Source organism: Chiloscyllium punctatum, unplaced genomic scaffold, assembly GCF_047496795.1.
Source record: "Chiloscyllium punctatum isolate Juve2018m unplaced genomic scaffold, sChiPun1.3 scaffold_1865, whole genome shotgun sequence".
Classification (NCBI taxonomy): Eukaryota; Metazoa; Chordata; class Chondrichthyes; order Orectolobiformes; family Hemiscylliidae; genus Chiloscyllium; species Chiloscyllium punctatum.
In genome coordinates, this window is record NW_027311598.1 from 2,843 (window position 1) to 13,465 (window position 10,623).

At 45.3% G+C, this 10,623-nt stretch overlaps 2 non-coding genes across 2 annotated transcripts; one reads left to right on the forward strand and one right to left on the reverse strand.

Moving 5' to 3' along the window:
* The first annotated feature begins 3,710 nt into the window (after window positions 1-3,710).
* trnal-uaa (transfer RNA leucine (anticodon UAA)) lies at window positions 3,711-3,792 on the forward strand. Its single transcript has one exon. It is a non-coding gene; the product is annotated as a tRNA-Leu (tRNA).
* Window positions 3,793-5,544: 1,752 nt separating this feature from the next.
* On the reverse strand, window positions 5,545-5,626 carry trnal-uaa (transfer RNA leucine (anticodon UAA)). The gene has a single exon. It is a non-coding gene; the product is annotated as a tRNA-Leu (tRNA).
* Window positions 5,627-10,623: the final 4,997 nt, after the last annotated feature.

Here is a 10,623-nt window from a genome sequence, read left to right on the forward strand (position 1 = left end):
GGATTTTAACATGCAGGTAGACTGGGAGAATCAGGATGGTATCGGGCCTCAAGAAAGAGACTTTGTGGAGTGCCTCAGAGATGGATTTTTAGAGCAGCTGGTGCTGGAGCCGACCAGGGATAAGGCGATTCTGGATCTGGTATTGTGTAACGAACCAGAATTGGTCAGTGACCTCGAAGTGAAGGAGCCATTGGGAAGTAGTGACCATAATACAATAAGCTTCAATCTGCAATTTGAGAGGGAGTGGGTACAATCTGAAGTGACAATATTTCAGTTGAATAAAGGGAAATATGGAGCTATGAGGGAGCAACTGGCCAAAGTTCAATACCTTAACAGGGAAGACCGTGGAGGAACAATAGCGGATATTTCTGTGTATAATGCAGAAGATGCAGGATCAGTTCATTCCTAAAAGGAAGAAAGATCCCAGGAGGAGACATGGGCGGCCGTGGCTGACAAGGGAAGTAAAGAAACATATAAGGTTAAAAGAGAAAAAGTAGAACTTAGCGAGGATAAGCGGGAAAACGGAGGACTGGGAAGCTTTTAAAGAACAACAGAGGATTAGTAAGAAGGAAATACGCAGAGAAAAAAATGAGGTACGAAGGTAAACTGGCCAAGAATATAAAGGAGGATAGTAAAAGCTTTTTTAGGTATGTCCAAGGCAAAAAAATAGTTAGGACAAAAATTGGGCCCTTGAAGACAGAAGCAGGGGAATATATAACTGGGAACGAAGAAATGGCAGAGGAATTAAATGGGTACTTCAGATCTGTGTTCACTGGGGAAGACACAAGCAATCTCCCTGAGGTAACAGTGGCTGAAGGACCTGAACTTAAGGGAATTTCTATTTGCCAGGATTTGGTGTTGGAGAGACTGTTAGGTCTGAAGGTTGATAAGTCTCCGGGACCTGATGGCCTGCATCCCAGGGTACTGAAGGAGGTGGCTCGGGAAATCGTGGATGCGCTGGTGATTATTTTCCAGAGTTCAATAGAATCGGGGTTGGTTCCTGAGGATTGGAGGGCGGCTAATGTTGTGCCACTTTTTAAGAAGGGTGGGCGGGAGAAAGCAGGAAATTATAGACCAGTTAGTCTGACCTCAGTGGTGGGAAAGATGCTGGAGTCTATTATAAAGGATGAAATTACGGCACATCTGGATAATAGTAACAGGATAGGACAGAGTCAGCATGGATTTATGAAGGGGAAATCATGCTTGACTAATCTTCTTGAATTTTTTGAGGATGTAACTCGGAAGATGGACGAGGGAGATCCAGTGGATGTAGTGTACCTGGACTTTCAGAAAGCTTTTGATAAAGTCCCACACAAGAGGTTAGTGAGTAAAATTAGGGCGCACGGGATTGGGGGCAAAGTACTAGATTGGATAGAGAATTGGTTGGCTAATAGGAAACAAAGGGTAGTGATTAACGGCTCCATTTCGGAATGGCAGGCAGTGACCAGTGGGGTACCACAGGGATCCGTGCTGGGACCGCAGCTTTTTACAATATATGTAAATGATATAGAAGATGGTATCAGCAATAACATTAGCAAATTTGCTGATGACACAAAGCTAGGTGGTAGGGTGAAATGTGATGAGGATGTTAGGGGATTACAGGGTGACCTGGACAAGTTAGGTGTGTGGGCAGATGCATGGCAGATGCAGTTTAATGTGGATAAATGTCTGTTTATCCACTTTGGTGGCAAGAACAGGAAGGCAGATTACTACCTCAATGGTATCAAATTAGGTAAAGGGGCTGTTCAGAGAGATCTGGGTGTTCTTGTCCACCAGTCAATGAAGGCAAGCATGCAGGTACAGCAGGTCGTGAAGAAGGCTAATAGCATGCTGGCCTTCATAACAAGAGGGATTGAGTATAGAAGCAAAGAGGTGCTTCTGCAGCTGTACAGGGCCCTGGTGAGACCACACCTGGAGTACTGTGTACAGTTCTGGTCTCCAAATTTGAGGAAAGACATTCTGGCTATTGAGGGAGTGCAGCGTAGGTTCACGAGGTCAATTCCTGGAATGGCAGGATTGCCTTACACGGAAAGACTGAAGCAACTGGGCTTGTGTCCCCTTGAGTTTAGAAGACTGAGAGGGGATCTGATTGAAACGTATAGGATTATGAAAGGACTGGACACTCTGGCAGGAGGGAACATATTTCCGTTGATGGGGGAGTGCCGAACCAGAGGACACAACTTAAAAATACGGGGTAGACCATTTAGGACAGAGATGAGGAGAAACTACTTCACCCAGAGAGTGGTGGCTGTGTGGAATGCTCTGCCCCAGAGGGCAGTGGAGGCCCAGTCTCTGGATTCTTTTAAGAAAGAATTGGATAGAGCTCTTAAAGATAGTGGAGTCAAGGGGTATGGAGATAAGGCTGGAACAGGATACTGATTAGGAATGATCAGCCATGATCATATTGAATGGCGGTGCAGGCTCGAAGGGCAGAATGGCCTACTCCTGCATCTATTGTCTATTGTCTATTCCAGACAATTTACGGTGGGCACCGTTTTCCCTGAAAGTGAGTGGGGATTGATATTTCATTGCTGATGTGAAACCAGATCCTACACTGAATCTGTTCGCTGGTTTTTGTTGCTGTGGTGAAACGGTGGGCAATCACGGTGTGAAACGTTGTTCTAGCTCTCTGGTTTCCTTCATTCCTGTCCTGGTCAGGGAGGCTGGGGATTGGTCCTCTCCATCAGATGGAGGGACCAGCGCATTGTTGACCCAATTTAATCAAGAATGGAATTGGTCATCTTCACTTCTCATGGTTCATTGTTGTTCTGTTTTGTTGTAAGTTACTTGAGCACTTTCTGGGACTTGACAATGCATTAAAGCTGCAGTAAGTTTGGAAGCACGGTTTGGAATTGTCTCGCTGCAGTACATGACATAGATGACGCGCACTCCCTCAAAGTCAGCATGCCAGTGTGTCTGGCAATGGGTCCGCCTTTTCTGTTATGCTTCTGTTCCACGCTAAGAGCTGTCAGTTTTTGGATTCGCTGGAGTGCTGAGGGGTTAACACAATTTGTGTGGTATTTTTCTTCAGGCCAAAATCCACCCTCCAGGAAAAATAGCCAAACGCTCTAATTGAGTAACAAACAGCACGCGTTTTTTAGCAAATGGTCTATTCAAGCTGGTGTCAGCTTCTGGAGCGTCTCAGAGTTGCCAAGCACGGAAACAGACCCTGCTATCTAACTTGCCACTGCTAAACAGATAACCGAAATTAATCTAACCAATATTTGCCAAATTTTGTCCCTTATCTCTCCGAATCCTTTCAGTTGTCTTTGAAATGTTGTGAGCGCACCAGTCTCTGACATTAAATATGACAATTCATTCTGTACACACGGAAATGGCTGTGTGTAAAACAACTGTCCCTCACATCCCCTTTAAATATTACTGTTCTCACATTTAACCAATGTTATCTCGCTTTGAACTCATGTGCCTTGTGAAAAAATACTCCCTGACTCTTTTCTCTGTCCGTCTGCCTCATGACTTTATAAAATTCTGTAAGGCCATTCCTCAGCCCTGAAGCTCCAGGGAAAACTGTCGAAGTCTATTCAGCTTCGTGCTATTGTCCAAACAGTGCAAACCTTGGAAACCCTTTCAAATACTTTCGAAATTGCACCACGTTCATTATTCAATGCGCGATCTGTTAGTGCCTGAAGTGAAGCGATGCTGAAACACTAGTAATGACAATTTTGACATTCTGTTTCTGTAATCTGTAAGGTTGCGTGGCCGAGTGGTGTCAGGCGCTGGATTTAAGCTCCAGTCTCTATCGAGTCGTGGGTTCGAATCCCACCGCTACCAAGATAACTGATGTTCTACTGCCCAGTTGAACATAAGCAGAAGCTGAGCACGCCCTATGTGTTTGCAGCTGCTCCGGACTGACTCTGAAAACAGTGTGAGTCCTTGCTGTCCGACTCTCCTCAATCCCTCTGCTTTCGGAGATCTGCATGGCCAGTTTCTGTATCTCAAATAGTCAGCTCATTTGTCTGAAAGTTTGGTGGTTCGAGCCCGACCTTTGCACCGAGCCTCAATTATTTCAGTTCAATCATTGAGACCAACCATGTCCCGACACTGCAACCACGAGAACCCACCCGAGTCTGCAGCTGGATGTGGCCCCAATCTCTCCAAGGCCCCGCTGCCAACAGAAAGCGGCTACTGCAGCTTCAATCAGCGGCTTCCTGCTCAGCCCTGGGACACAGCACATGGAAAATCCTTCCCCAGGAACGGCTCTTCCCGTGTGAAAGGGACAACCATTCCACTTTAAATTGGACACGGCTTCAGAGGATTGTTCCTGTGCTTGGAACGTTTCATAAACAAAACTCCTGTCTCGCAAATAAGAAGTGGGAAAAGTTGTTGGCAGGAAGAATAGAGAAAGTGTTGACTGTGAGGACTCTGTCTCGTCAGCAGATAGGATTCCTTACACTCGAAACTGGAATGATTGGGTTTCCTTCGGGAATTTCCCAATTGATTTACCGTCTGCCAGAGAGACTGGGAATCACTCCAGAGACATAAAGATGAGGATAAAAATATGAAAATATTTATATTGAGTCTTAAATCCAGAGACAAGTGTTAAATAGATAATAATGTTCTGAAGGAATAATAGCTGAGAAATGGAAAGTGTGAATGATGACATTTGTGATTGGGAGGAATGAACTGGATCCTTGCAAATTGCAATGCCGGGTGAAATATGCTCAGTATGAAATCACACACTCATCAATCGTGAGCCAGGCCCAGCTACTTTAGTCGGTAGAGCATAAGATGCTTCATCTCAGGGCCGTAGGTTCCAGCCTCACGATGGGCCCTTTCCCTCCTTTAACGAAATCCAGCTCTCTGCTCCACTTGCAGTATTGCAACCCAGTGTAGGGGTTGCTTTGGACACGTCGATCCGACTGTGTTTGATCACACCTCGGTTTCTGAGTGAAAGCTGTCTCCACTTGCCCATAAGATGGAATCCTATCTGCTGACGAGACAGAGTCCTCACAGTCAACACTTTCTCTATTCTTCCTGCCAACAACTTTTCCCCCTCCTTATTTGCGAGACAGGAGTTTTGTTTATGAAACGTTCCAAGAACAGGAACAATCCTCTGAAGCCGTGTCCAATTTAAAGTGGAATGGTTGTCCCTTTCACACGGGAAGAGCCGTTCCTGGGGAAGGATTTTCCAGGTGCTGTGTCCCAGGGCTGAGCAGGAAGCCGCTGATTGAAGCTGCAGTAGCCGCTTTCTGTTGGCAGCGGGGCCTTGGAGAGATTGGGGCCACATCCAGCTGCAGACTCGGGTGAGTTCTTGTGGTCTCAATGCTTGGACTGAAATAATTGTGGTTCGGTGCTAAGGGCGGGCTCGAACCACCAAGCTTCCAGCCAAATGCAGTGACAATTTGATACACAGAAACTGGCCATGCAGATGTCCGAAAGCAGAGGGGTTGAGGAGAGTCCGACAGCAAGGACTCACACTGTTTTCAGACTCAGTTGACCTGAGCAGCGGCAAACACAACAACGAAAACGCAGACAGCCTACAGAGGTTCTGCTTTGTTCAGCTGTTTGCAGTGGAGCAACCGCTGGTAGCGGTGGGATCCGAACCCACGACTCGTTAGAGACTGGAGCTTAAATCCAGCGCCTTAGACCACTCGGCCACAGTACCACAGAGGCGCAGACCGCCAAAATCTCATTACTAGCGTTTCAGCATCGCTTCACTTCAGGCACTGACAGATCGCGCATTCAGTAACGAACGTGGAACAATTTCGAAAGTATTTGAAAGGGTTTGCAAGGTTTGCACTGTTTGGACAATAGCACGAAGCTGAATTGGCTTCGGCAGTTTTCCCTGGAGCTTCAGGGCTGAGGAATGGCCTTACAGAATTTTATAAGGACATGAGGGAGACGGACAGAGAAAAGAGTCAGGGAGTAATTTTTCACAAGGTACTTGAGTTCAATGCGAGATAACATTGGTTTAATGTGAGAACAGTAATATTTAAAGGGGATGTGAGGGACACTTGTTTTGAACACAGACATTTCCGTGTGTACAGAATGAATTGTCATATTTAGGGGCAGAGACTGGTGCGCTCACAACATTTCAAAGGCAGCTGAAAGGGTTCGGAGAGATAAGGGACAAATTTTGGCAAATATTGGTTAGATTAATTTCGGTTATCTGTTTAGCAGTGGCAAGTTAGATAGCAGGGTCTGTTTCCGTGCTTGGCAACTCTGAGACGCTCCAAAAGCTGACACCAGCTTGAATAGACCATTTGATAAAAAAAAACGCTTGCTATTTGTTACTCAGCGCGTTTGGCTATTTTTCCGGGAGAGTGGAGTTTGGCTGAAGAAAAATACCACACAAATTGTGTTACCCCCTCAGCACTCCAGCGAATCCAAAAACTGACAGCTCTTAGCGTGGAACAGAAGCAAAACAGAAAAGGCGGAACCATTGGCAGACACACTGGCATGCTGACCTTGAGGGAGTGCGATTCGTCTATGTCATGTACTGCTCACACAAACGGCAGCGAGACAATTCCAAACCGTGCTTCCAAACATACTGCAGCGTGTTTGGCGGAGCTGGGAAGATGGTTTGCAGCATTTTCCTCACATTTCTGGGTGACATCCTCAGGGCTGCAGAGTCTGTTGTGAAGCGCTGCTGTCCTGGGGCAGTTGGAATTGATTTGGTTTCATTCCCGCTCCTTCCGGTTTTTGGGGTTACAGACTGGGTCCAGATGAATCTGTTTATTGATGGAATCCGCGGATGAGTGCCCTGCTTCTAGAAATTCTCTCTCTGCCTTCTGTTAGCCCTGTCATATTACAATTGTGCAGTTCTCACCAAACCTTGCCGTCTGGACGGATTACTACTCGGGACAGCTGGTCCGTGACAATTCGGGACTGTCACACAATATCTTTGCCAAGAATGGATATCCCCCCGATTTCATTCCCAGATGTCTGGCACACACGAAGTTCACAACGAGGCAATTTGAAAAGCATACTCCCCTTTATTAAAATAAATTGCTGGGAACTGACAGTCAGACTCCTCTGAACACACTGGGTTACAACAGACACATAAACCGACAGCCTCACTCAGACAAAACTCCCCAGAACACAACACCCAATACCCATCATGTACCAACGTGGCAGCATCTGTGGAGAGAAACAGGTTTAATGTTTCAGATTGACAGAACCAGACTAGTTATGCATTTTATTGTTTTAATGCTAGAGTAATTGTCTGTTTTACTTAGCAAATCAGCATATTTATCAGAATATTACATTAGTCGCGAAATGTCAACATTCTGAATGTCAACCGACTTTTCTGGGTGTAATGCTGATTCCGTTGCCTTGAGCTGCTGAAACGCTGGCCTTCAATTGTTCTTTTTTATTCCCCTTTCTGTCAGTGAGCACCCATTTTAAATGGAGAGTTTCTATTCCGTTGCCTTGAGCTGGTGAAACGCTGGCCTTCAATTGTTCTTTTTTATTCCCCTTTCTGTCAGTGAGCACCCATTTTAAATGGAAAGTTTCTATTTTCAGGCTCGCCCTCAATACGCGTCTCTACTCGTCTATCATTTCCTCTGCGTATCAACCTCACTCTCTTCCACATGCCCCCACTCTCTGTCTATCAATATCCCTTATTTTCCATTTCTGCTGTGTGAAAAGTCTGACATTCGGAGATAGTTTGAGAGTAGACCTCCTAAGCATAATTGCCAAAATTGTTTGGTGCATTAGCCAAAAGGAATTGGGTCTGTGTGGGTTACTCTCTGGAGGGATAGTGTGGGGCCGATGGGCCTGTTTCCAAGCGATAGGGAATCTAACCACCCTGTTCGAAACTCATTCGTGGCGTAGGACGCCATTCAATTCCATTCCAGGATCTAGAACCAAAAGCACTGTCGGAGCAGCGAGATATTTCCAACTCAGAAAGGTGAGATCCGAGATGGGTGATTTGTGGTTACAGTTCTCTCGTGTGTCTGTTGCTATTGTCCTTCTAGATAGATGCAAACAATCACTGGGTTGGTCTGGGTCTGTGTTCTGTGAGGAAGCAGGAGTTAGTTTTCAATAAGATAATTCACAAGAAGAGAAATATATCTTCATTTCCTGACTGGGAATTGTATCCCGGTCTGGGCATTACAAACTCAGACTCCGAACCAGTGACCCTACTGCAGCTGGCAGTAACACTTGTGACCTGATCTGTCCAGACTCTGTGTATGATCTTCACGTCATCATCTTCTTCAGCAGCAATGTTTCTCTCTCTAAGTTTCCAAACTATTCATATTGCCGCCCTGGTTTCAATGTGAAGAAAGTGGAGCTGTGCTAACCTGATTTACTGCAGGAAGGTACAGAACAGTTTGATACTAACAGCGGCTCGTTTTGAGGCGTTGATCTGCGGTGATGGGGGGGGGGGGGGGGCACAAATAAAGCCTTGATTCAAATCGTCTGATTCCAAATTCCTTGTCGGAAATGACCAGAGGATTCTCGCTGAATTTGTTCAGGACCTTTACTGGAAGTGACACTAAATCCAAGTATGAAAGTACATTCCAGTGGAGTACATCATAAGATAGCGTAATGACTGTGAATAAAATGCTGGAGACGTCCAGCAGAAGAACAGGCGACACAGAAGCAGGTACCTGAGGACAAATGTATTTGCTTTGCCATTGAAAGGCCCTGTTACACAAAGTGGATTATCTTTGCTGGTTGATCACCTTATGAATGTTGTTTCCCTGATCTCCATGTTTACATCACATATGGAAAGGTGTCCAGCGTGTGCGTGTGTGCATCCGGCTAGTGAAGCAATAGATAAAACATCTGACATTGAATCAGGCGATTGTAGTTTTACATCCTGCATGTCTCGAGTGCAACGTGTTAGTTCAGCCAATTGCATGTTGTCAGTTGCTATTTTCTTAGGTTCTTTCGAGCTGCAGTGATTGGATCAGTGTGTATTCAAATTAAATGTTGCTTTTGGATAATATTTTGAGCCAAAACTAGAAACTGGGACTGGAATACATGGATGTCCGATGAGCTGCAATGTACGATGGGCCGAACGGTCTCTTCCCACTCTGTGAAAGCAGAAGGCAAGGAGGACCTAATCTGCAGCAAGACTGATCAGAAATGAAAAGGCAAAAGTGTTTTCATTCTGAATAAATGCAAGGCCGCCTTCTGCCTTCCCTTGTCGTCTAGTAGCCAGCATTTGGCTCTCTCGCCGCCGTGACACGGGTTCTATCCCCGGTCAAGGAATGCGTGCTTTGTTCTGCACACACATCGTGGGAAGAATATTCCTGACCACTTTTCCAAAGCTGGCCGAACATCGGTTTTGTGCCAACCGTTTTAAAGTTGAACAGAAAACCAAGAGATGCAGATGTTGGAAATCTGAACCAAAAACAAGAATTGACGTGTAAACTGAATAGTCCTGGCAACATCTGTGGGGAGAAACAGAGACAATGATTCACAATGACAGAATCAGATTAGTTCTTCATTTCTAGACCACAATGTCGGGATAATGGTCAGTTTTATCGGTCGAATGAGGATAGTTATCAAAATCTATTTGTTTTTTGCCAGTTAGCAGCCATGTCGACCCGAGATCTGATTCTTTCAGGGTCTCCCTCAAGATGAGTCTCTAATTTTCTGTCTTTATCTCTGTGTATCTACCTCACCCTTTATCATATTCTTTGACCCTTTATTTGCCAATATCCCTCATTTCCCATTCCTACTCTATGAAAAGCCTGACGATCAGGGATAGTTTGAGAATGGAGCTGCTGAGAGGTTTTCTGGAACCTGGCAGGAGACTGGAAAACTTGGCTCACACTCTACGGATAATACGTCTGCCACTTGGATGTGATATAAGGAGCCAGTTCTTCCTCAAAATATTGTAACCCTTTCGAAATTAAAGTTACATTCCTTATCCAATAGAAGATAAACTACAACAAAGGAGAATATGGAGGCGTTAATGATGCTGTAAAATGAATGAATGGCGACAGCAGAGAATGAGGGTGATCCACCCGTGGTTTCTGTGCCATAACCACAACATCCACGGCCTTTCTGCAGTGTCTCCTGCCTCACCTCGTTATTCCCACCAAACTTGGAATGAAGGAGAGAGAATAAAAGTGGAGGAGAGGAAGGAGTGCTTTTGGAACAGCGGCAAGAAACTCCAGGTTGGTGTATTGGTTAGGAAGGATAACATGCACTGCTGGAACTAAACCAGGAAAAAGGAGTGGGTTTACCAAACCATAACAGGCTCGAACTCAAACAGGATGCTGAGTCCCTTCATCAGTAACACGACCCTTAATAAAAGGTGAACCTACGGGCCTTCAATACAACAAGCGGGCGCAGCTGGGATTGGACCCTATGGTCAGCTGCTTCCCAAGGAGGGGTTTGAAATAACTAAGGGACGGCCATATGTGCAGTTCCTTAACCACATGACCACAGTAACTCGGAAATACATTTCTGTATCAATATTACTCAGTGTGATTTACAATCAAACCCCACTGTTGCAAAACCAGACATTTCACGATTGAACATTCTTCAATGCAAAGGCACATAAAAGGGCAATCTTCTCTTACATTGGCTTCAAACAGGTTTTTGTATCTGTTTAAAAAACAGGACAAAGGGGAAGTTGTTCATTCTCTTGGGGAGTATTGATGGATTTAATACACACAGTGGTAATCTCACACGAAGAGG